At 40.6% G+C, this 27530-nt stretch overlaps 1 protein-coding gene across 2 annotated transcripts in view; it reads right to left on the bottom strand.

The window, feature by feature from the left end:
- Positions 1–23722, bottom strand: part of FAM172A (family with sequence similarity 172 member A) — a 409085-nt gene extending 385363 nt beyond the window's left edge. The window contains exon 1 of one of the 2 annotated variants that reach the window (XM_018050039.1): positions 23466–23722. The gene's annotated coding sequence lies outside the window, so the exon portion shown is untranslated. The remainder of the gene's footprint in view (positions 1–23465) is intronic. The other variant, XM_018050040.1, reaches the window with a different exon arrangement.

Genomic DNA, 27530 nt, shown 5'->3' with positions numbered 1-27530 from the left:
CTGCAAGCTTCTAAGGCTGACCCTTTAAAAACTACTAAGTCCAACAATATTATTTAAGAGAATTTTAAATCAAGATTCAAAACACAAAATCATAAAACTGGAAGGGTATGGAAGTGGGCTTTTTCACAATTTTACCCACTATTTTAATAATGGTCATATACTAAACAATAGACGCTAGGCTTGGGTAAAATCCTGAAAAACTCCAAACCTAACTTCTCTTCCCTTTTTAAAATGATTTCTTTCACATCAACATTTTGGATTAGACTTCTTAAACTGAAGACTCCTACTGTGATTTAATCAATGAGCCAGCAAAACTGTCAGTTCTGAATAAGAACCATTCAGAAGAAAAAGCAAGAAAAGAAGTGTAAACTCTGAGGAGCATAGAAATTCTCCATCTGACAAGATATTTTGTTGAATATGGAACATGTAAATTTAAAAAATGGTTTCAAACAATAAATCAGTAAACAACAAATATGAAAAGAGTAGAATTCAGACACTTATGCCAAAATTTTATTTATATTTTCAATTTACATGGAAATTCACTCTTTCAGGACCTCTGCAGTATAGTTTTAATTTTTTTTTAATTTTATGAAGTACTTGGTCCTTCATTTATATATTTAAAATTTTAGATCTAGCTAATATTCATATGTTTTTAAAAAATGAGTAGAAAATAGAAATTGGAAAATGCTAAATATATTCACTTGCCAACAATAAACCAAAAGCAAAAGTTTTGTAATTATGGAATGTATAGGAAAAAACAACCTTCCTCAAATGTTTTGCAGAAATTGAAAACAAGTCTCAGGCAGTAATACATCTTAATAAGTAAGGTAACCAACGGCTCTGTAATTCTGCAGGTGAATATATGCATCACACTTCAAGGCCAAATTACCTAAAACAGGCATAAGTGATCAAAGCTCTGAAAATTGTGCTGCAATTTCCTATAGGGTCAACATTCAGAGAAAAACAAAAAGTAGTTGACCTCTGAGAAAAATACATTTTATGATTACAGTCTAAGACGCTCTAAAGAAAAGTATTTTCTTATTTTTATAGTAATTGTAATTAAATGCGTAACTCAATTTTGCTAAAGATTTTTTCCATGTTTTCATAAGAAAATTTATCGCTTAATTTTAAAAAATGAAGTTTAAAACTTAAGACAAAACATTTCCACTCTGAAACATTTCTCATTCACTAATTACTATTATGGAAATACTCTCCTCAAAGAATGTGCTCCTTAAGTACATCAGGTATTTTAGCTCTTTGTATTTTATATTAGGGGCTTTCCACGTGACTCAGTGGTAAAGAATCCACCTGCCAAAGCAGGAGACACAGGTTTGATTCCTGGGTCAGGAAGATCCCCTGGAGAAGGAAATGGCAACCCACTCTAGTATTCTTGCCTGGGAAATCCCATGGACAGAAGGGGCTTGGTGGGCTATAGTCCATGGGGTCGGAAAAGAGTTGGACACAACTTAAGTCACTAAACAACAATTTTATATTATGGTCAAGTTGTATACAGGCCATATTGCCTCAGAAGATAGGAGCTATCTTACTCATACTGACATCTCATATATTATGGGCTCATAAATATTGACTGGAACAGGGCTTGTTTATAAAATGATCAAAGCCTACCAACGCAAACAATATTCCCAAGCAATAAAGAGAAGAAAGAGAATTAATGCAAAAAAAAGTCTCTGGAAACTCCTGGTGGTTCAAGGGTTAGGATTCCATGCTTTCACTGCCAAGGGCATGGTTCAATCCTGGTTGGTGAACCAAGATTCCACAAGCTGGGCAGTGTTGCCAAAAATTACATAAGTAAGTCCTTACTTTATTTTTGAAACTGTATACACAATTTTATTAAACAACTAACACTAAATGACATTCTTTAAAATGAAAGCTATGAGCTAATCTAGATAAATTACTTAAATAAAAAATATTGATACTATTATAGTATATGGTAGGATTTAGATGATATATAGTCAAGGTCTTATTCAGAAAGAACTAATAAACAGTTGGAACAAGACACACAGAAACATACAGTTTACATTACATATATATATATATATATATATATATATTCAGATCTTCATTGAAATGGAAGCAATGCACACTAAAAATAATAGCCGTAAGGAAAAACAGTATCACTCCATTATCAGTTGGGTCAGTGCCTAATACAATAGTTTAGGGATTCGGTAAAGCTAGGTTCAAATATGTGGCATAGGTTTGAAGCATAGACAGAACTTTCTTTTTCTAAGTGTCAAATTAATTTTAGGATTTCAGAATATTCTGAATTGCTAAGTAGACCAGTAAACATCAGGGCTGCATAAACATCTACATGGAAAATGTAAAGGATATACGAGCTTTTAAAAGTCAGACCAAGAAAAGTACAAGACTGATCAAATGGGAAATATCTCAATGAGGATGGCAACAATAGAAAAAAAGGCATTCTCCCTTAAATATCACTGTAATTTGCACCTTAAAGTCAATATGTAAACAATCCCAGCTGGTTTATTTACACAGATTATACACATGTGACAGACACAGGCAAACTAGCTCATAAATGGGAAAGGGAAGAACCACAAGATTTCAGACCACATAAACAGTATATAAATTCTGACATTTTCAAAACTGACTTTCCATTCCAACCACTTGAAATGCAATGCCAGGTAAACAGAAGAGAGTAGAAAAAGCATGGACTAAAATGTAGGGAGAAATGAGGATGGTGTTACTTCTACTTTCCAAGCATTTCTCACTAAAAAATAAGAAAGGTCAGTTTCAGGAGTGGAGAACCAAGTGCAAACCACCACAGGTTAGAATAAAACCCTCGAGCTCTTCTCAGCAATCTGCCTTATATGTAGGACAGACAGATTATCAGTGATTCCCAAAGTTCACTGAATAATAGATTAATGAACGAAACAAATCAAATACCACGTTACCTACCCTATCCACATCTTAATTCACCACTGAATTTTAATGCTTTATAACTATTATGAATATCACATGGGCAGTTATTTATCAAATCATATCCAGTGTCAAAAGAGGGGAACATAATCTAACCCCAAGTTTGATAAGCCAGAAGAGTGTCTTCCCCGAGAAAAGGCAAATTATCAGGCTAAAGAAGAGTTATGACTGCAAAAGCGATGAGTAATGAGTGCAACATCAAAAATGTTGAAAAACTGAATTCTTTCCCCCTCAGACCATTAACAAAGCAAAAAGGCCCACTTTACTACTAAGTGAATTAAGAAACTTAAATATGTACATGGTACATAAAATGCAGTATTTGACAGGCTTTGCTCATTAACTTATGAATCATCCTCATGTGCTCAGTCATGTCCAGCTCTTTTCTGACCCCATGGACTGTAACCCACCAGGCTTCCTTGTCCATGGAAATTTTCAGGCAAGAAGACTGGAGTGGTTTGCCATTTCCTCCTCCAGAGGACCTTCCAGATCCAGGAATCGAACCCACGTCTCTGGCATCTCTAGCACTGGCAGGCAGACTCTTACCACTGAGCCAGCTGGGAAGACCTACTTTGTGAATACCCACTTTTATCATTAAATAAACTGAGAGAAGTTAGTGTAGATAAGACACATAAAATGTAATCTCTGATTAAATTTGTTCATAAGTTTATTACAAACTGAACTTTGGACACATGGGTAACCTGCCTGCCCTACACACGACGCTTCAGTCGACATACATGGCTATGGGGAGAAATCAAGATGACATTGATTCAATTGAATTATCTGTTTGGAAAAAGATAAAAATCAACTCTTACCTCACATCATATATAAAAACTTATTCAACATAGGATCATAGATCATAGACAAGAATATAATACCTAAAGTTATAAAAATTTAGAAGAAAATACAGGAGAAAATCTTTGGAATCTTAGAGTAGGCAAAGTTTTCTCAGTCTGAAAACAAGCAAAAACCCCACAAGTTATAAAAGGAAAAAATTGATAAGCTGTGCCTCATTAAAATTAAACATGTTTGCTCTTCGAAAAAATAACATTAAGAAAATGAAAAGAAGCCACAGACTGGAGGAAATACTTAGATGACAGAAGAAAAAAATTTTTACAAGTCAATAATAAGATAATCAAACTTAAAAGCAGGCAAAAGATTTAAACAGCTATCTCTTGAGAAAAGACATACAAATGACCAACAGAAAATGACAGGAGAAAACATTTGGAGATGATGAAAATATTCCTTATCTTGATTGTGATGAGAATTTCAAGGACATATGCTAAAACAACATCAAATTATATACTTTAAATATGTACAATTTATTGAACTTCAATTATACCTTAATAAGATTTCAACAGATAAAAGTGAAAAGATTTTTTAAATGTAAAAATAAATGGTAACTGGCATGACTTATTCTATTTCCCTAAATGTGTTACATGTTATGGTAGTACTCATTCCATGGAGAATGATATATATACCCTGTGGGTAGGAAATAATATAACAAATTTATTAAATATTACTTGAGGAGGGATTATTTTGTTACATTTCAGCCAAATCTTGTTATTTATTCCAACAGAAATTAGCAAATACACACAAATAGAAAAATAACCTAAATATCACAAGTATTTAGCTTTAGCTATAATTGCAACAACTATTAAGGAACGCATAACACTGTAAACCAGAAAAACAGCTCTAATTATTGAAATTTCAAACAGTCATATACTTTCTTAATACATTAGAAATAATTAGATTTCTAATCCTACTATTCAAGTCAACTGAGCAATATTTACACACCTGAAGACAGCCAAAAAGAAACTTAAGCTGATCTTCAGTGAATGTCTAATAACTTACATAGATTCTGGAGAGCTGTGGAGTGGATAGAGACACGTGGTATTTCATGAAAAAGCCTGAAAACTAATAACCTCTGCTGAGTCAGCAGGCCCAGCCTACAGTTCCCTGTCATTCTTTCATTCACTCACTTAACGTGTGTCAGTCACTCAGTTGCGACTCTTTGCGACCCCATGCACTGCAGCCCACCAGGCTCCTCTGTCTGTGGGATTCTCCAGGCAAGAACACTGGAATGGCTTGCCATTCCCTTCTCCACATTCACTTAATAAAAATTTATCCAATGCCTCAAACATACCAGATTCTGTATTTGACAGAAGCTATGCCAAAAGGCAGTAGAACATATGGTCATATGCCACTGGAGCCAGAATGCCTGTACTTAAATTTTAACTCTGCCATATAATACCTAGGGCAAGGTACTTAACCTCAGGTGTGCAGTTAAGTCGGCAGGCTTGGGATGTCCAAAACCTGTGCATTCTTAAGAAAGAACTTACCCTTGACTGGCTTCTGAGAGATGCCTATAAGCCTTTGGAATACCACGCCTGATAACAGTATCCTCATAGACCTGAGGCCTTGGGCCATGCCATGCAGTTTATAGTAACCACATGGTGGTTGCATGGTGAATGCATGTTTTTATTCCCTGGATCCTGTGGCATGCTGTATCAGATTGATCTCTGCGGGGGCTGGTCACTGAGTTAGTCATGCCTATGTGTTGTTGTTTCTATTTAGCCGCTAAATCACGTCTGACTCTTTTGCAACCCCCTGGACGATAGTCTGCCTGGCTCATCTGTCCACGGTATTCTCTAAATAAGAATACTGGAGTGGCTTGCCATTTTCCTCTCGGGGGGATCCTCCCAACACAGAGATCAAACCCTCATCTCCTGCATTGGCAGGCAGATTCTTTACCACTGAGCCACCACAGAAGCCCCCAGTGTCTGTGTGACTGACACTCAAAAAACACTCTGGACATTAAGGTTCAGGGGAGCTTCCTTGCTTGCTAACACCTTGCACTTGTCACATACTGTCGATAGAAGAACAAGACACTTTCTGTATGACTGTTCAGCGAGGACAAGTGGAAGCTAGTACCTAGTCTCTCCTGGACTCAGCCCTATGTGGTTTTTCTGTTTGCTGTTTTTAATCTGTACCCTTTCACTGTAATAAACTGCAACTGTGAATTTAATAGCTTTTCTGAGTTCTGGGAGTTCTGCCAGCAAACCATCAAACCAAAGGGCAGTCTTGAGGACCCTCAATACAGTAACCTTGTTTCCACATTTAAAAAATGAGCTTTATATTAGTACCTACTTAAAGGATAGCTGTGGGGATCAAATGAACTAATGTGTGTTAGGTTCTTAGAACAATACCTGGCATGTAATGTTTGCTGCTTCTCATGCTGTTACAAAAATAAATGGTCCTAGCAACTGAACAGCTTGGTCTACTGAGAGAGGCCATTAACTAATCAAACTACAAGTGCGGAAACAGTATGCATAATGTTTCAAAGGAACAAGGAGCATCACTTCTTCTTTCCGACTGTATATTCCTTTAACCTGATTCCACATTCTTAGAATCTATTCCCACACACAACTCTCCAGTTTCTACAAACTGAAAAAAATCACACACATCTTTGTGGTTTAAACTTTTTACCCCAGCCTCTGGGGTCTGTTTGGACTCGTCTGCTTGCAGGTCTAGAAGAAACGGAAGATGGTTGGAATAAGAAAAGAGGAAGATCAGCGATCCACTGTGAGCAACTCAGGGGAGGCCGCTGCCAGGCTCTTCCGGCCAGGGGAGACTGACCTCCTGGGAAGGCGTAGAAAGGCTGCTTCTACTGGCAAAAGAGACTCAGCAGAATCAGAGATCCGAGGTACCCAGCTTCCTCAGAGTATGCGTTTATGCACCCACCATGATGATCAAGGTCCAACCGTTCCTTTAGGATTGCAAATTCAAACTGTGCTGTAATTCAGTCAACCACGTGATGTGTCTTACAGAAATCTCAGTACAGCAACTCCTTATTTTAGGGCAACCACAGATACCAATTTTGGTATCTGCAAGTGGAATGCTGTCACACCAAAACCTTAAATGTGAGAATGGCTTTGGAATCAGGCAGAGGGGGGTCTGAAAAAAGTGTTAGAGAAAGCCTACAGCATCCATCCCACTGAAGAATGTGTTAATAGAAGCCCCATGGTCCTTGATAAGGCTGTGGGTGAGGACCTGCAAGAAAGCAAAGTAAGTGTTCCTGGAACTCGAGAAGGGGGCTGTTATGTAATGGTGGCAATTTTAGTGTCCCACAGAATTATACGAAAAGCAGAAAATGCACCTAAGGAAGTGATTGATCTAACAAGGAGACTTCTACCTAGAGTGCTGAATGTGCCACCTGGTTCTTCTTGCTGCTTATACTCAAATGTGAGAAGCAAGCAATATATTAATAAAAGAACTGTTAAACAAAAAGAAGCCACACCGTGCACTGCAAAAGATACTGCCAAGGAAATGAAAAGACAAGTCACAGACCAAGAGAAAATATTTTCAAAAGACATATCTAATAAAGGTATCTTACTCAAAATATATTAAGAATTGATGCTTTTGAGCTGTGGTGTTGGAGAAGACTCTTGAGAGTCCCTTGGACTGCAAAGAGATCCAATCAGTCCATCCTAAAGGAAATCAGTCCTGAATATTCATTTGTAGGACTGTTGGTGAAGCTGAAACTCCAATACTTTGGCCACGTGATACAAAGAACTGACTCATTTGAAAAGACACTGATGCTGGGTAAGACTGAAGGTGGGAGGAAAAGGCAACGACAGAGGATGACATGGTTGGATGGCATCACCGACTCGATGGATATGAGTTAGAGTAAGCTCCAGGAGTTGGTGATGGACAGGTAGGCCTGGCGTGCTATAGTCCATGGGGTCGCAAAGAGTCAGACACAACTGAACGACTGAACTGAACTGATGAAGAATTAAAAAATGGGCAAGAGACCTGATAAGTACATCCTGACTAAAGAAGATTACAGGTGGAAAATAAGCTTACAAAAAGATGTTTAACATCATATGTCATCAGTTCAGTTCAGTCGCTCAGTCGTGTCTGACTCTTTGCGACCCCATGAATCACAGCATGCCAGGCCTCCCTGTCCATCACCATCTCCCAGAATTCACTCAGACTCACGTCCATCGAGTCCGTGATGCCATCCAGCCATCTCATCCTGGGTCGTCCCCTTCTCCTCCGGCCCCCAATCTCTCCCAGCATCAGAGTCTTTTCCAATGAGTCAACTCTTTGCATGAGGTGTCCAAAGTACTGGAGCTTCAGCTTTAGCATCATTCCTTCCAAAGGGAATTGCAAATTAAAACAACGAGATACCACTACACAACTATTAGGATGGCTAAAATCCTTTAACACTGACGACACCAAATGCTGACAGGGATAAAGAGCAACAAGAACTTGCTTTCGTTGTTGGCCAGAATGCAAAATGATACAGCTATGTTGGAAGACAATTTGACAGTTTCTTACAAAATTAAGCATATTCTCACCATACAACCCAGGATCACGCTCCTTGGTATTTAGCCAAACTAGTTGAAAAATTATGTCCACACAAACATCTGCATACAGATATCAACAGCAGTTTTAGTCATTATTGCCAAACTCAAAAAGAACAAAAGTGTCCTTCAGTAGGTGAATGAATAAATCAACTGTAGTACATTCATACAAAAGAATGTTATTCGGCAACACTTAAAAAAAAAAACGGTATCAAGCCATGAAAAGACAGCGAGGAAACTTAAAAAGTATATTACTAAGTAAAAGAAGCCAACGTGGAAAGGCCTGCACACTACATACAATTCCTACTCTTTGATATTCTGGAAAGGGCGAAACTAAGGAAACTAAAAAGATTAGTGGTTGCCAGGGGTTAGGGAGGAAGGAGGAGTGAATAGGCATACTAATGATGATTTTTTAGGGTAGTGAAACTATTCTGTATGATACTCTGATGGTAGACACATAACTTTATAGATATGTCCAAACCCACTGAATATACAATACCAAGAGAGAACTCTAATGTAAACTACAGGCTTTGGGTGATAATGATGTGTCAATGTAGGTTAACTTGGAAGCAAAGTTATGACAAATCTAGACAGCATATTAAAAAGCAGGGATATCACTCTGCTGACCAAAGTCCGCATAGCTAAAGCTATGGTTTTTCCAGTTGTATGTACGGATGAAAGAGCTGGATCATAAAGAAGGCTGAGTGCCAAAGAACTGATGCTTTTTTGTTTGTTTGTTTGTTTGTTAGAACTGATGCTTTTGAAATGTGCTGCTGGAGAATCTTGAGAGTCCTCTGGACTGCAAGGAGAGCAAACCAATGAATCCTAAAGGAAATCAACCCTGAATATTCACAGGACTAAAGCTGAAACTCCAAGACTTTGGCCATCTGATGCAAAGAGCCATTTCATTGCAAAAGACCTTGAGCTGGGAAGGACTGAAAGCAAAGGGGAAGCAGGCAGGAGAGGATGAGACGGTTAGATAGCATCACTGACCCAACGGACACGATTATGAGCAAACTCCAAGGGATAGTGGAGGATAGAGGAGCCTGGTATGCTGCAGTCCATGGAGTCACAAAGAGTCAGACACCACTTAGTGACTGACCAATGACAACAGTAACAGGTTAACTGACTGTAACAAATGTAGTGCCACTCTTGATGCAGAATTTTATAGCAGGGAAGGCTGTGTGAGTCCAAGAGGCAGGAGGTATATGGGAAATCTCTGAACTCTCCACTCAACTCTGCTGTGAACCTAAAACTGTTCTAGAAAATACAGTCTATTAAAAAGAGAAAAAATTCCTCTCCAGAAGACAAATGACGCTGAGTAAGAAATGTCTTCTAAGCAAATCCAGGACACTACCAGGAAAACATGGTTCAAAGATGAAGCTGAGTGTTAAATACTAATATATCAATACATTAAAGGCGACACCTTAGAATATTGGTCAGTCAGACAAAAGGCCCTTTCAAGAGAGTAGAGTGTGCCTTACCGATTCTCTCAAAGAATAAAGCTTCTAGAAAGCTTACAGTCATTGTCCCCCAGCCTAATAAGCAGGAGCCTAAAGTATACAAGGATTTAACTTTTAAAAAATATGTGTAGTTGTGGCATTTGTCTAACTAAATAAATGTACCTCAATAGAATTCACATCTCAATAGAATTTACAGAATATCCACAAGATGTCTATAGGATTTTCAATACATCTTTTAATTTAACATTTAAAAGATTTAATACATCTTAAATGAAAAGAGATTTTGGGACACTACAGTTTTACCAGTAGGAAGCAGATGGAAAAAACCATTCACCTGCAAACACCTACGATATTTATGAAAAAAAAAAAAAAAAAGAGGTAAGACCAAGAGTATAGATGGCAAAACTGTAAACATGGATAACAACTCCCAGGGTTGAGCCCTATCAGTACTGCCCATCTGGATTTCAGAAATGCTATGAGCCAGTGATGCCTTTGTGTCTCCCATTTTCCCCCTTAAGAAATAAGAACGTCTACGGAAGTTACCCTGTGCCTGACCCACCACTGTATTTGGGAGGTGGGGCAGATAGGTGAGAAGAGACAAGTGGAAATGAGTGAACTCAAGAAGCTATGCTGAAGGAGTGACCTTCAAGGAACCCCACCTACACCTGGACCTGCCTTAGATGATGTGGTTCTGGACTTCAAGGTGATACAGTCATAGAATGAGACATGTGATGGCCTTGGGAAGCAGTGAGCGCTGTATACGGGGAAAGGACAGGAACCCCTGCAGGCTGGGGGCAGACAGTGGCAGGCAGCCTTCCACTCTTAGGAGTCACGCCTCCACGAAGTAACCTCCCACACCGACCAGAGCTGACCTGTGTGACCAACAGTAAACAGAAGTGACAGTATCACTCTTCTGAGATTGTGGCTTCCATCCTCTGTGTGCTCTCCCTCTCTAGGATCATTCGCTCTTGAGAAAACCATATTGTGAGCAGCCGTATGGAGAGAGGGACCCGTGGGATGAGTGAGGGAAACTTCCTGCCAACAGACACACGGGCACACATTGGAAGCACATGATTCAGACCAGGTTAGACTACAGATGACGGCAGCCCCAGCCGACACCAAAATTCCAACCCTGCGAGGGATCCTGAACAAGAACCTAGCTAAGTGAAAAGCTCAGTTGTGTCCGAGTCTTTGCGACCCCACAGACTGTGGCCCACCAGGCTCCTTGGTGTACGGGATTCTCCAGGCAAGAATACTGCAGTGGGTAGCCATGCCCTCTTCCAGGGGATCTTCCCGACCTGATCCAAGGATTAAACCCGGGTCTTCCACACTGCAGGTAGATTCTTTACTGTCTGGGCCACAAGAACCTAGCTAAGCTGCTCCTAAATTCCTAACCCTAAGAGAACATGCAGATAACAGATGTTCTTCATTTTAGCTGCTAAATTTTAAGATAACTTGTTACACAGCAACAGACAACAAATATTCAAATCCCCAGCGAACTACTGCACATCACTTTAGCTCCCGGATTCATTTATTTTCATTATCACTGACTAAATTGCTTACTGATTTTCCAATTCAGCAACAATTTATTTTCCACATGGGAAAGGAGCTTCTTTTGGATTTTCCAAAGCAAAAATGCTGCTTTCTCCCATTGTTTTTGGATTTTTAAAAAAAAAAGGAAATTAGCTTTAAAAACTCATTTTCAGTGTTAGGGATTGATCTGGCTCTAAGTCTTTTTTTGTTGAAAGAGAAAGACAGAAAAACCTTATATTTTTAACTGGAACAGTTAGAAACACAAACACATATGCTTGTTTGGATAAAAATAATTATACATGTTTTTTTATTGAGGAAAAATATTCAGAATAAATAAACTGTTTTAAATAAATAGCTTAGTTTGAATGATAAAATGGAATCATCTAGTTTGTTAGAAGCACTTGCAGTGTTCCTAAGGCGGATCAAATTTTCACCATGATAATCACTCACACTGCTTCAAAATGAAATAATATCTGCAAAAAATAATACTTTTATCATAATTACCTCTGAAATATATTAGCATGAATTGATTTTATCATATTAGTCACCTAGAAAAAAGTAGGAAAATATCCCGAAAGAACAAGATACAGATCAAAAATGCTTTCCTGCTGGAGAGAAGAGGTCCAAAACTGTCTCCAGTAAGACCAACTTTGCCATATCTCAGAACCAAACCTAGAGTCATTCTGTATAAATTCAGACCACAATCCAATCTACAGGAAAGACCCTACCATCTATTATTTTTCATTTCATTTTTCCTTTTTCCTTTCTTCTACTTCCATGTACCAACTTTTTTGCTCAATCATTTTAGATGGTATGTAAACTAAAAGTCCTCTTGGAGATCTCTCTGATCAAATTCTTTCAAGTTTTTGAGCAATTTCAGGTGATTGAACTTAAAAGTGGGTCTAAGGATAAGCCTCCTATCCTTATCCCTCAGAGGGCAGACAGAATGAAAACCATAATCACAGAAAACTAATTAAATTGATCACATGGACCACAGCCTTGTCTAGTTCAATCAAACTATGACCCATGCCATGTAGGGCCACCCAAGACGGGTGGATCATGGTGGAGAGTTCTGACAAAACGTGGTCCACTGGAGAAGGCAATGCCAAACCACTTCAGTACCTTGCCTTCAGAACACCATAAATAGTATGAAAAGGCAAAAAAATAGGACACTGAAAGATGAACTCTCCAGGTTGGTAGGTGCCCAATATGCTATTAGAGAAGAGTGGAGAAATAAAACCAGAAAGAATGAAGAGAAGGAGCTAAAGCAAAAACAACACCCAGTTCTGGATGTGACTGGTGATGGACATAAAGTCTGATGTTGTAAAGAGCAACACTGCATAGGAACCTGGAATGTCAAGTCCATGAATCAAGACAAATTGGAAGTGGTCAAATAGGAGAAGGCAAGAGTGAACATCAACATTTTAGGAATCAGTGAACTAAAGTGAACTGGAATGGGGGAATTTAACTCAGATGACCATCATATCTACTACTATGGGCCAGAATCCCTTAGACGAAATGGAGTAGCCCTCATAGTCAACAAGAGTCTGAAATGCAGTACTTGGATGCAATCTCAAAAATGATAGAATGATCTCTGTTTGTTTCCAAGGCAAACAATTCAACATCACAGTAATCCAAGTCTATGCCCTGACCAGTAACACTGAAGAACCTTATTTGAATGGTTCTGTGAAGACCTACAAGATCTTCAAGAACTAACACACCAAAAAGATGTCCTTTTCATCATAGGGGACTGGAATGCAAACGTAGGAAGTCAAGAGATACCTGGAGTAACAGGAAAAATTGGCCTTGGAGTAACAGGAAAAATTGGCCTTGGAGTAACAGGGAAAATTGGCCTTGGAGTACAAAATGAAGCCGAGAGAATGCAGGGGTCATAGCAAACACCCTCTTCCAAGAACACAGGAGAAGGCTCTACACATGGACATCACCAGATGGTCAATCCTGAAATCATACTGATTATATTCTTTGCAGACAAAGATGGAGAAGCTCTATACAGTCAGCAAAAACAAGCCCAGGAGCTCACTGTGGCTCAGATCATGGCTCCTTATTGCCAAATTCAGAATTAAATTGAAGAAAGTAGGGAAAGCCTCTAGACCATTCAGATGTGGCCTAAATTAAATCCCTTCCGATTATACAGTGGAAGTGACAAACAGATTCAAGGGATTAGATATAATAGACAAACTGCCTGAAGAACTATGGAATGAGGTTCATGACATTGTACAGGAGGCAGGGAACAAGACCATCCCCAAGGAAAAGAAATGCAAAAAGGCAAAATGGCTGTCTGAGGAGGCCTTACAAATAGCTGTGAATAGAAGAGAAGCGAACGCAAAGGAGAAAAGGAAAGATATACCCATTTGAATGCAGAGTTCCAAAGAATAGAAAGGAGAGATAAGAAAGCCTTCCTCAGCATTGAATGCAAAGAAATGAGGAAAACAAGAGAATGGAAAAGACTAGAGATCTCTTCAAGAAAATTAAAGATACCAAGGGAACATTTCATGCAAAGATGGGCACAATAGAGGACAGAAATGGTATTAACATAACAGAAGCAGAAGATATTAAGAAGAGGTGGCAAGAATACACAGAACTGTACAAAAAAGATCTTCATGACCCAGAAAACCACAATGGTGTGATCACTCACCTAGAGCCAGACAACCTGGAGTGCGAAGTCAAGCGGGCCTTAGGAAGCATCACCACGAACAAAGCTGGTGGAGGTGATAGAATTCCAGTTGAGCTATTTTCAAATCCTAAAAGATGATGCTGTGAAAAGTGCTGCACTCAATATGGCAGCAAATTTGGAAAACCCAGTAGTGGCCACAGGACTGGAAAAGGTCAGTTTTCTTTCGAATCACTAAGAAAGGCAATGTCAAGGAATAGTCAAACTACCACACAGTTGCACTCATCTCACACGCTGGCAAAGTAATGCTCAAAATTCTCCAAGCCAGGCTTCAACAATACGTGAACCGAGAACTTTCAAATGTTCAAGCTGGATTTAGAAATGGCACAGGGACCAGAGATCAAATTGCCAGCATCCACTGGATCATGGAAAAAGCAAGAGGTTCAGAGAAACAACTATTTCTGATTTGTTGACTAAGCCAAAGCCTTTGACTGTGTGAATCACAATAAACTGTGGAAAATTCTGAAAGAGATGGGCATACCAGACCATCTGACCTGCCGTCTGGGAAATCTGTATGCAGGTCAAGAAGCAACAGTTAAAACTGGACATGGAACAACAGACTGGTTCCAGATAGGAAAAGGAGTACATCAAGGTTGTATATTCTCACCCTGCTTATTTAACGTCTATGCAGAGTAGATCATGAGAAATGCTGGGCTGGATGAAGCACAAGCTGGAATCAAGACTGCTGGGAGAAATATCAATAACCTCAGATATGCAGATGACACCACACTTAAGGCAGAAAGCGAAGAAGAACTAAAAAGACTCTTGATGAAAGTGCAAGAAGACAGTGAAAAAGTTGGCTTAAAGCTCAACATTCAGAAAACTAAGATCATGGCATCTGGTCCCATCACTTCATGGCAAATAGATGGGGAAATAACGGAAACAGTGACAGACTTTATTTTTGGGGGCTCCAAAATCACTGCAGATGGTGACTGCAGCCATGGAATTAAAAGATGCTTGCTCCTTGGAAGAAAAGTTATGACCAACCTAGACAGCATTATTAAAAAGCAGAGACACTACTCTGCCACCTAGATCTGTCTAATCAAGGCTATGGTTTTTCCAGTAGTCATGTATGGATGTGAGAGCTGGACTATTAAGATAGCTGAGCGCCAAAGAATTGAGCTTTTGAACTGTGGTGTTGGAGAAGACTCTTGAGAGTCTGTTGAACTTCAAGGTGATCCAACCAGTCAATCCTAAAGGAGATCAGTCCTGAAATATTCACTGGAAAGACTGATGCTGAAGCTGAAAGTCCAATACTTTGGCCACCTGATAGAAAGAACTGACTCACTGGAAAAGACCCTGATGCTGGGAAAGATTGAAGGCAGGAGAAGAAGGGGAAGACAGAGGATGAGATGGTTGGATGGCATCACCTACTCGATGGACATGAGTTTGAGCATGCTTTGGGAGCTGGTGATGGACAGGGAGGCCTGGAGTGCTGCAGTCCATGGGGTCGCAAAGAGTCGGACACAACTGAGTGACTGAACTCAGGGAAAACTGAGTTCAATGAACTCCTAACATTCCTCCGCTAGAGCACAAGAAACCTAATCGCTGATTAAGAAAAAAAAAAAGATCATAAATTGGTATATTAGTCTGCTCCAGCTGTCATAACAAAATACTGCCTGGCTCAAACAAAGGACTTTATTTTCTCACAGTCCCGGAGGCTAGAAATCCCACAACGTCTGACAGGGTTGGTTTTTGGTGAGAACTTTCTTCTTGGCTTTTAGACAGCCACCTGTTTGCTGTGTTCTAACATGGTAGAGAGAGAAATCAAGTGAGGTTTCCAGTATCAAGACACGAATCCTATCAGATCAGGATCCTACCCACATGAGCTCATTTAACCTTAATTACTTTGGTGGGGTTAGAGCTTCAAATTATGTATTTTGAGAGATGCAACTGACTCCATAGCAATTAGAAGGGATGTCATGTTTAGAAGCATTTGTGTTATAACATTCTTGATACTTTTCCAAACAGCCTCAGTCTTAGAAGAGAGATTACTTCAACATTATCAGCTCATGTGGCCCTGCATTCAAATGCTGAAGCCATTTTTGTTCCTAATCAGAGGAAGGAAGAAGCAGAGAAAGGAGATGTGAAAGGCTTTGGCCAACTATAGAGTTTGATGCGACAATCCTAATGCTGATTACAAGTGCACAGGATGCCCAAAGTCCATTCAGGCCTGATAATTCGCTAGAAAAAGTAAATAACTCACTGAAAAATTTTCATACTCATGACTATGGTTTAAGCATGATTAAAGTGAGGGAAGGGAAAAAAACATATAGGACAAAGTTGAGAGTACAAACGGAGCTTCTGATGTCTTCTGTGAAGTTGTGTTGTTGTTGTTGTTTAGTCACTAAGTCACGTCTGACTCTCTTGCAGCCCCATGGACTGTAATCCACCAAGCTCCTCTGTCCATGGGGTTCTCCAAGCAAGAATACAGGAGTGGGTTGCCATTTCCTTCTCCAGGAGATCTTCCTGACCCAGGGATCGAACCCACGTCTCCTGCATTGGCGGGCAGATTCTTTACCACTGACCCTCCTGGCAAGTCCCTCTGTGAAGTTTTGGATATTACTCTTTGCTGACTATATGGCATAATATGCACTGACTACTGCCAACCTGGAGAGCTTGCCAGAAACGTGGTGTTCAGAGTCGTTGTTTTTTTTTGGGGGGGTGGGCTGGGGTCGGGGGAGTCTCCATTGCATAGGCATGATTGACTGACTGCTTACATGGCTGATCTCAGTTTCAATGTCAGCTGATAGCAAGGGAGTCAAAGTCCCTACACTAAAGTCACACAGTCTTTCTGGCTATGCGCAGCCTCCACTCTAATCATCCTGTTAGACAATGTGATCCAAAGTCCCCAAGCACAGCAAGACACCATTCAGAAACTGAGGGCAAAAACCAGGCCTCTTCTGGGGCAAAGCTAAATTCTTTGTCACACAGGAGACAAGAGAAACCATTCAACAGTTTCTGTTGGCTACAGAGGCAAGTCCAGAATCCCATGACTTGATTCCTGTTTCACCAACTCCATCTCTCATAACAATCAAACTTTCTGCTCGAGTATTTGCAAATTTGTTTTAGTTTTTAAAAAATACCACACAGCTGACAGCTATTTCTTCTGTTTAGAAAGCTTTTTCACTTTATTTTTAAATGACTTATTCTTAAGTTTTCAACTTAGGTATCATTGTCTCTACCAACTCTTGCAAAAACCCCAGGTAAGGCACTGTGCCTCTCCCATACCATCCTATACATACTCCTATCATAATACAAATATTTTGCTAAAATCTTGTCTTTATAGCAGACATCCCAACCAGCACATAAGATCCTCAAGTATGGGATCCAGACTGCCTTATGACTAAGCATCCATCTTTTACGGATTCAGATAACTGAGACCCTGCCTAACTATTTCCCTGTTTTCCTTGCCTCATATTTCAGTTCATGTAGATCTTGGGCCTTTTCCTCTTCCTGTGTCTCCCCACTTCTTCCCATCACTTTTGAGATAAGAGTCCAATCCCTGTTCAGCTATAATACCTGTTGACAGATGCCCTTTCTTTTCTGCCAGTACTTTCCCTGCTTTCCTGATCTGATTCTTCCTCTCTTGTTGACCAACCAATTCCTGGATCTGACCACTCAAGATAAATACTTCAACTACATTAATGGGTATTAAGACAAATGAACTGTTATGATTAATTATTTCCCAAACTACCTGAGTTACTGTAAGAGTCACTTCCATAGTATAGACAAAGACATGATATCAAGAATAATGGGGTAATTCAAGTCAAGAGAATATCTCAGTTATTAATTAATCAAACTTTTTAGTTTCTTAAACTGCTTTACCTTGAGTTATAATTTTGGTCACATGTCTAGCTTGTTCCATGTTCTAAACAAAGGACACAGTGCTAAGTTATGCTTTTCAGATGAAAAAGATATCACACTGCTTCATTACCTTGGATATTAACTCTGAATTTTTTTTTTAAATAGAAGTACTGTGTCTGTTGAGCCACATATAGTATGTTCCCTGCTGCCTTCTTACACCGTATCACATATGATGGCAATGATTAGCAAGGGATGGGAAAACCAGCCACATCCACAGCCATTAGCAGTTATACTATTGGGTACTAGTTGCTATCATTTCCTTAATTAGCTACTAAAGGGTCTTAAGAGGCCCAAATCCACAGTCTTAGTCTTATCAAAACCCCTCTCTAACCACTAAGCAAATCAACCCTAAGTATATTATCAACCTAGACTACACCTGAAATTAGTATCCAATCTGCTATAAAGAAATAGAAACATACAATAAATGCTTTGCTTCAGTGATCTGTCTTCACAGTGATATTTTTCTTTACAGCAAATATTATCTGTTATCTATATTGCAGTATCTATAAAGCAAAAATGAACCATTCTCCAAAAAAGGAGACAAGAACACAGTATCAGATTAAGTAGCAGAGCACTGCTACCTCTAAATTATCTTTAATTTAGCTATGAAACGTTAAGCAAGTCAGTCATCTGGTACCTCATCCGTAGCAAATTCATAGAATGATACGCAAGAGTGTGGTACAATTTTTCATTCAGCACTTTAAATCAAAGCATAGTAATTAACTTAAATAAGCTTTATAACTGAAATAGCTAAATGCAGTACCCACAAAATATTTAATAAATGATAGTGTAAAAAACATTCAACAGTTTTAAAAAAAAAAGATGCATTATCTTATACTAAAAATAAAAAGTCCTTCCTTTCTTAAACGGATAAATTAAAAATAATTTTTAACAATGTTGAACATTGTTAAACTACAAAATCAGTCATTAAATAACTCAATTAAACCTCACTGCTCTATGGCTGGAGATGATATGATATACAGTCTGAACAACTTAAGTTTATTTCTGTGGGCTGTATACATCGCACACCCTCCAGATACTAAGTGTTGAACCAGATGAACTGACATATGTTACCTGGTAGACAGTTGGTGCGGAGAAGGCGATGGCACCCCACTCCAGTACTCTTGCCTGGAAAATCCCATGGGCGGAGGAGCCCGGTAGGCTGCAGTCCATGGGGTCGATAAGAGTCGGACACGACTGAGCGACTTCACTTTCACTTTTTACTCTCATGCATTGGAAGAGGAAATGGCAACCCACTCCAGTGTTCTTGCCTGGAGAATCCCAGGAATGGGGGAGTCTGGTGGGCTGCCGTCTATGGGGTTGCACAGAGTCGGACAAGACTGAAGCGACTTAGAAGCAGCAGCAGACAGTTGGTGATGGACAGGGAGGCCTGGCGTGCTGCGATTCATGGGGTCGCAAAGAGTCAGACACGACTGAGCGGCTGAACTGGAACTGGACTGAACTAGACCTGGTATACAGTAGGTGTGGCTGCATAACGTAAGGCCAGCTGGCTGATTTCAGAACCACACGCTGAAATGCAGCCGTGGTTTGCACTCCCGCCCTGTCCCATCCCCTTCCAGTCTGGGGAGCTGCATCACTGTCTGTCCTTTCGTTGCCAGGTCCCCTGTCTTCTCCTGTCAGTTCCAGGGCTTGGTCCCTTAATGTCACTGAACTCCTTTGCTATTCTCCATCTAGCCACATCCAACTGCTACCTAACACATCTTTTCTCTGTTTCTTCATCATTTTTCTCTCTTCTGTTTCCTGCTCTTCTCAGCTACCAGAAATAACAACCCAACAGTGATCTACTTCACAGCCACAGTAAGCTAATCAATATATTCCTTCCCATCTAAAGAAAAAGAAAAGAATCAAAGCAGGTCAGGATGATTTTCGGCTTTTCAGAACTTTTCATCACAGTCTGATACCCAGAAGTTCATTCATTGTTATCAAAGTTCTTTCATGGTTTCTTTTACTTCTAAGTTTGGAATTACTACAGGTACTTGGTCTATAGAAAATTTAAGTTTTGATAATTATAGCATTTTAAGGTTAAAAAAGTAACAGAAGACAAGGTGGCTGCTTTCTCAACCCTTAAAAAAATTTACTGCCAAAAAACCTGCAAAATTTTCTATTAAGATCAGACCTTAAGGGGAGTTCCTGGGTGGCCTCGTGGTTAGGATTCCAGACTTTCATTGCCATGGCCTGAGTTCAGTCCCTGGATGAGGAACTGAGATGCTGCAAGTTGTGTGCCAGAGCCAAAAACAACAAAAAAATAGATCTTAGAATAAATGAACAATGCTCCAAAGAAGGACATAAAAATATGGCCAAAAAGCAGATTAAAAGATACTTAATATCACCAATCATTAGGAAAATCAAAGCCACTGAGATATTACTTCATACCCATTCAGTTCAGTCGCTAACTCATGTCTGACTCTTTGCGACCCCATGAATCGCAGCACGCCAGGCCTCCCTGTCCATCACCATCTCCCGGAGTTCACTCAGACTCACGTCCATTGAGTCAGTGATGGCATCCAGCCATCTCATCCTGGGTCATCCCCTTCTCCTCCTGCCCCCAATCCCTCCCAGCATCAGGGTCTTTTCCAATGAGTCAACTCTTCGCATGAGGTGGCCAAGGATGACTATTATTATTTTTTTTTTTAAAGAGAGAAAATATGTCTGGCGAGACTATGGAAAACTGTTGGTGAGGATGCAGAGGAAATGAAACCTCTGCACTGCCAGAAGGAAGGTAAAATGGTGCAGCCATTGTGGATAGCAGTATGGCAATTTCTAAAAAATTAAATACAGAATTAGCACATAATCCAACACTTCCATTTCTGGGTAAATAACCAAAAGAAATGAAAGCAGGAGACTAAAACAGATATTTGCACACCCGTGTTCACAGCAGCATTACCTGCAATAGCCAAACGGTGGAACCAACACAGTATTCACAGACAAACGAACAGATAAACAAACTGTAGTCTATATATACACAAGAGAATATTATTCAGCCTTAAAAAAGGAAGAACATTTAACATGCTACACCATACATGAACTTTGAAGGCACTATGCTAAACAAAATAAGCCAGTCACAAAGGGACAAATGTCATATGATTCCACTTATATGATATATCTAGAGCAGAAACCGAAGGCAATGGTACCCCACTCCAGTACTCTTGCCTGCAAAAATCCCATGGACCGAGGAGCCTGGTGGGCTGCAGTCCATGGGGTCGCTAAGAGTCAGACACGACTGAGTGACTTCACTTTCACTTTCCACTTTCATGCACTGGAGAAGGAAATGGCAACCCACTCCAGTGTTCTTGCCTGGAGAATCCCAGGGACGGGGGAGCCTGGTGGGCTGCCGTCTATGGGGTCGCACAGAGTCGGACACGACTAAAGCAACTTGGCAGCAGCAGCAAAGCAGAAACAAAATTCATAGAGAAAGAAAGTAGACTAATGGTTGCCCAGGGCTAAGAAGAGGGGAGAATGGGGAATGTTTAATGGGTATGGAGTTTCGCTTGGGGAAGATAAAAAAGTTCCGGAAATGGATGGTAGCGACAGCTGCATAACAACGTGAATGTATTAATACTTGATGCCACTGAAGTGTACACTTAAAAATGGTTAAAACGACTGATTCTATGTTATGTGTATTTTACCACAATTTTAGAGAAAAAAGAATGAAAAGTTGATGTAAGTTAGCTTTTTTCACTCCTACTCAGCTATCCATGGCCACTGTACAAACCCAATTTGATCCTAAAACAGACAGGACAAGTTATGTAAATGTGCTAATGCGAGCTTGGAAACATCTCTACATATCTGAAGACATCAGATTCTCCTCATAGAGGTCTGTCGGGGAAAGCTGAGAAAAATAGGCTGTCAATAAAAAAGGTCACTTATGGTCACACAAATCACTGAATAAATATTCTTGAGAATTTTAAACACTGATGCCTGCATGCCTAGATCCTTGCTATTCCAAGGTATACCAAGATATTCCAAGATATACAAAATATATTCCTTTTCTGAGCCTGAAACATACCACATACCTCCAGAGCTCACTCTCTGATTTCATCCAGATCTCTGCTCAAAAGTCCTCTTATCAAAGAGGCTGACACTGACCACACTATTTAAAAGAGCATGGTCCATCATTCTCTCTCCCCTCAGTGTGCTTTATTTCTCTTCATAGCTCTTACCACTACTTGATATATTTACTTGCTAATTGTCCTTCTCCATCCACAATGTAACTTTCAACACAAAGACGACCTCTTTTGTTTGCTATTGGAAACCCAGCACCTAGAACACTACCTGGCATGCTGAAAGTGGCCAATGAGTATCTGTTAATTGAATGACTGGATAGATGTTTACAGTTTCATAGGTCATATTGCCCTCTTGGCGTTGGTACTATTTTACCATTTACCAGCATTGTAGTAGCCACTGCCTCAAAGCCAATCCAGAGTATCCCTGGTTTAGGCTTTACCATTAAGTTGAAGGAATACTTAGTTAAAGAGTCAGATAGAAGCCTGGTAGCAGCATGTCAAAAAAAATGCTCCCTGACTTTCTAAATCAGTTCAGTTCAGTCAGTCCCTCAGTCGTGTCTGACTCTGCAACCCCATGGACTGCAGCATTCCAGGCTTCCTTGTCCATCATCAACTCCCCAAGCTTGCTCAAACTCATGTCCATGGAGTTGGTGAGGCCGTCTAACCATCTCTGTCGTCCCCTTTTGACGTTCGTTTTCTAAATACATTACATAAATACAGTGTATCTGTTCCTCGCAATGAGGGATAAAAAATAAACACGAAGAATGTATCTCTAACAAAGCTTTAAGACAAAAGATACCATGAATTGGATATTTCACGCATCTTGGTAAATGGTAAAAGGCACATGGTAGCCTGAAAAACCATAGGATTTTTCCCTTTGCAACTTTTGAGAGGATTTGGGGAAATAGACAAATGCAGTATAGTCAAAAACTAATCAATTACTTGGCACAACGAATACACACTCCGGAGCTCTAGACGAATATATGTTAAACCTCTGGATGAGGGAAAGAGAAGACTGACTCCAAAATATATCTAACTTTATTTCAAATTCAAGTCTTCAATTATGAATGCATCCCAGTGAAGTGTCCCACCAGAGCTCATGCAAGTTACAAGTTTTGAGAGCATTTTATAACTGCACTTTATAGTCTCCCGTCTGCAGCGAATGATTTCTGATAAAGGTCTGTCAGGTAATGGTAATTTTCGTAGAAAAATCTTTAACCAGAAAACTGCAATACATACCCCCCCCCACCCCCCCAACCTGAGAAAGCTTAGGAAGGCCCATTATGCTACAGTCTCCAAGTGGAAGGAGACTCATCCAGGGAACACACGTGTTCTGCCCCGCATTGAAAATGGGAATAGTAGGTGTTAAGCTGCCCATCGGCGAGGTCCTAGGCAGAGGGCAGAAGGGTGCGCAGGAACCACAGCTTGGCTCCCGGGTACCCTCCGGCCCCATCCGGCGGCAGCGACCCCCGCCCCAGATGAATCAAGGAATCGGCCTCTTCCTCTTGAGTCCGGCCCGGGCCTGTCCCCTGCGAGCTCACACGCCAGCAAACGCTGGTCCTACCTGAACTCTGCCCCCAGCTGCAGGGCTGTGGGGGGAGGCGGGAGGAGGCGTGGCCTTCCAGCTCGCCAGTCGAACTCCCTCGTGCGGTTGTTATGACTTTCCCTCTCGGGAATCCGCGCCCCGATCAAGTTCAAGTTGCACTTCCGGGGTCCGTTGGATACTGTAACGTCATCGCGCACGCGACGACGACGACCGCGCCCCGGCCGGAAGTGGGCGGGGCGCGGTCGATGGGTTGATTCCCGGGGCTGGTCAGTTCAGTTCAGTTGCTCACTCGTGTCCGACTCTTAGCGACCCCGTGAATTGCAGCATGCCAGGCCTCCCTGTCCATCACCAACTCCCGGAGTTCACTCAAAGTCACGTCCATCGAGTCAGTGATGCCATCCAGCCATCTCATCCTCTGTCGTCCCCTTCTCCTCCTGCCCCCAATCCCTCCTGCCCCCAATCCTTCCCAGCATCAGTCTTTTCCAATGAGTCAACTCTTCGCATGAGGTGGCCAAAGTATTGGAGTTTCAGCTTTAGCATCATTCCTTCCAAAGAAATCCCAGGGTTGATCTCCTTTAGAATGGACTGGTTGGATCTCCTTGCAGTCCAAGGGACTCTCAGGAGTCTTCTCCAACACCACAGTTCAAAAGCATCAATTCTTCGGCGCTCAGCTTTCTTCACAGTCCAACTGGCACATCCATACATGACCACAGGAAAATCCATAGCCTTGACTAGATGGACCTTACTCAGCAAAGTAATGTCTCTGCTTTTGAATATGCTATCTAGGTTGGTCATAACTTTTCTTCCAAGGAGTAAGTGTCTTTTAATTTCATGGCTGCAATCACCACCTGCAGCGATTTTGGAGCAACAAAAAATAAAGTCTGACACTGTTTCCACTGTTTCCCCATCTATTTCCCATGAAGTGATGGGACCAGATGCCATGATCTTAGTTTTCTGAATGTTGAGCTTTAAGCTAACTTTTTCACTCTCCTCTTTCACTTTCATCAAGAGGCTTTTTAGTTTCTCTTCACTTTCTCCTGTAAGGGTGGTGTCATCTGCATATCTGAGGTTATTGATATTTCTCCCAGCAATCTTGATTCCAGCTTGTGCTTCTTCCAGCCCAGCGTTTTTCATGATGTACTCTGCATATAAGTTAAATAAGCAGGTGATAATATGCAGCTTTGACGTACTCCTTTTCCTATCTGAAACCACTCAGTTGTTGCATGTCCAGTTCTAACTTTTGCTTCCTGACCTGCATATAGGTTTCTCAAGAGGCAGGTCAGGTGGTCTGGTATTCCTATCTCTTTCAGAATTTTCCACAGTTTATTGTGATCCACATAGTCAAAGGCTTTGGCATAGTCAATAAAGCAGAAATAGATGTTTTTCTGGAACTCTCTTGCTTTTTCTATGATCCAGCAGATGTTGGCAATTTGATCTCTGGTTCCTCTGCCTTTTCTAAATCCAGCTTCGACATCTGGAAGTTCACGGTTCACATATTGCTGAAGCCTGGCTTGGAGAATTTTGAGCATTTCTTCACCAGCATGTGAGATGAATGCAATTGTGCGGTAGTTTGAGCATTCTCTGGCATTGCCTTTCTTTGGGGTTGGAATGAAAATTGACCTTTTCCAGTCCGGTGGCCACAGCTGAGTTTTCCAAATTTACTGGCATATTGAGTGTAGCACTTTCATAGCATCATCTTTCAGGATTTGAAATAGCTCAACTGGAATTCCATCACCTCCACTAGCTTTGTTCGTAGTGATGCATTCTAAGGCCCACTTGACTTCACATTCCAGGGTGTCCGGCTGTAGGAGGGCTGGAATAGAGAGGTCTGTGGGAGAGTTGCCCTATTATTTCCTTGTGGACACTCTTCACCTTTCTTTTACCCTTTTCTTCTAAAGTAAGACACTCCTTCATGGGTAACTTTAGAGGACAGGACACCGTGAAGCCTCATTCTCCGAATGGAATTTAAAAAAAACAATTGCAAGAGTGCTCATACAGCTAGTTGTCAACTCTCCCACACATGGTGTATCCCACTTCATTCAACTCCAGGAATGACTGGAGGTGGGAAAGTCTAGATTGGAAGATTAAATTTACCTCTAAGTTATGACTTATGTAAAGTAGGCAGTTAAGCATAGGCTCCCTAACCCTGCTGTTTTTCCTATCTCCTGGCTGCTAATAGGATAGATTGAAAACAGCTGTATAAAGCTATGGTTCCCATTGCTAACAGTGAGTTGGATCTAAACTCAGCCTTTATGGCAAAAATACCTGACAGTAAAAGTTACTCATGAAAATCCCCTAAAGTGAAAGTGAAGTTGCTCAGTCGTGTCCGACTCTTAGTGACCCCATGGACTGTAGCCTACCAGCTCCTTTGTCCATGAAGTTTTCCTGGCAAGACTACTGGAGTGGGCTGCCCTTTCTTTCTCCAGGGGATCTTCCCAACCCAGGGGTCGAACCCTGGTCTCCCACATTGCAGACACGCGCTTTACTAACTGAGCCACCAGGGAAGCCTGTAAGTGGTCCACAAGGTGCAGAATACCTGATGTTAAGCATAAAACTCAAGGTCTTAATTCTTATGCACACTGGAATGTGAGACCTCTTAACTAGTTTATATGTTAAAAAGAAAAAGGAGTTTGTAGCTATCTGGACATTTCAACAATACTGATAAATCCAAATGCAACTCAGTTTTGCTTAACCATTCAACAGCATTTGACAAAGTTAATCACATCCTGCTCTTTGAAACTTGGAACAGCTCTTTCATTTGAATTTTGTGAACTCACAGAGTTTTTGGATTTTTCCTTTGCTGGATTCTTCCTCATTTCTTAGTGTTAATGCGCCCCAGCACTCTTCCCCTCTTGAGCCACCTTCATTCCCCAGGTGATCTCTTCTTTCCCTCCATCATCGTTTATATAGCATTACTGTGCTGATGACTTCCAAGTATCTGTTTCCAGCCATGGATTTGATTTTCTGTACTAATGTGTCTGATTTCTATACGAATCATGTATTTGATTTCTGTACTAATTTCTATTTAGTAATGTATCTAACTTCTGAGTCAACGTTTCCACTAGGATGTTTAACATGTATTGCAAACTATCTCCAAAACCTGTTTCCCTGTTCCTGTTGTGTATCTTTACATCTCAGTAAGTGGTGTGTTGATTCTTACAGTTGTTCAGGTCATAGTTTGATTCTTTTTTCTCTCAAGTTTCATATCCAGTCAGTCCTTCAGCAAAATCTGTTTGCTCTGTCTTCAAAAGGTATCCTAAATCTAACCAGTGCTCACCACCTCCACACCTACTATGCTGGTCCTCAATTGGTGTTCAAAGTGTCTGTTTTAAATGCTTCTATTCTTACCTCTGTACAGTCTAGTCTCCAATTGGCAACTGTGGAAATCCATTTAAAAAGAAAATTAGAATTTGTTCCTTCCCTATTCAAAAGATTTAACATGTTCTCTACTAAAAATAAAATCCAAAATTATTTTCATACATCCATAAGATCCTGAATGATCTGATGCTGGGCCACCCCAAGCTGCTGTTGAAGAAAAAGGTGGTAAGAAATAGTTTTGGAGTGAGGCATGGGAACTTGACCAATAATTTGGAGTTTTGGAAAAGGCAATCCTAAACGTGATTTACCAACTCTTGCTTGGAAGACAAGAGACTTGGTATTCTTCATTGACAGAGTACAGAGATAATAACTGTTAAGTTTTCCCAGCAACTAGTAGACATGTTGGTACGTGGCTAGGTGTTTTCATTTGCTAGGGCTGCCATAAGGAAGTACCTCAAACCAGGTGGCTTAACCAGTAGAAATGTATTGCCTCACAGCTCTGGAGGTTAGAAGTCTGAGACCAAAGTGTATCCAATTTTGGTTCCTTCTGAAAGGTTGTTGTTGAATCACGTGAAGACACCGGAATTCTTGGCCCCCTGGAGGAGAAGAATTCAATCCGGGGCCAGAGACGAGGCTTGATCGCTCAGAGCTTTTGTGTAATAAAGTTTTATTAAAGTATAAAGGAGATAGACAAAGCTTCTGACATAGGCATCAGAAGGGGGCAGAAAGAGTACCCCCTTGCTAGTGTTAGCAATGAAGTTATAT

This window comes from Capra hircus, chromosome 7, assembly GCF_001704415.2.
Source record: "Capra hircus breed San Clemente chromosome 7, ASM170441v1, whole genome shotgun sequence".
Lineage (NCBI taxonomy): Eukaryota > Metazoa > Chordata > Mammalia > Artiodactyla > Bovidae > Capra > Capra hircus.
This window is presented reverse-complemented; position numbering and strand designations above follow the sequence as displayed.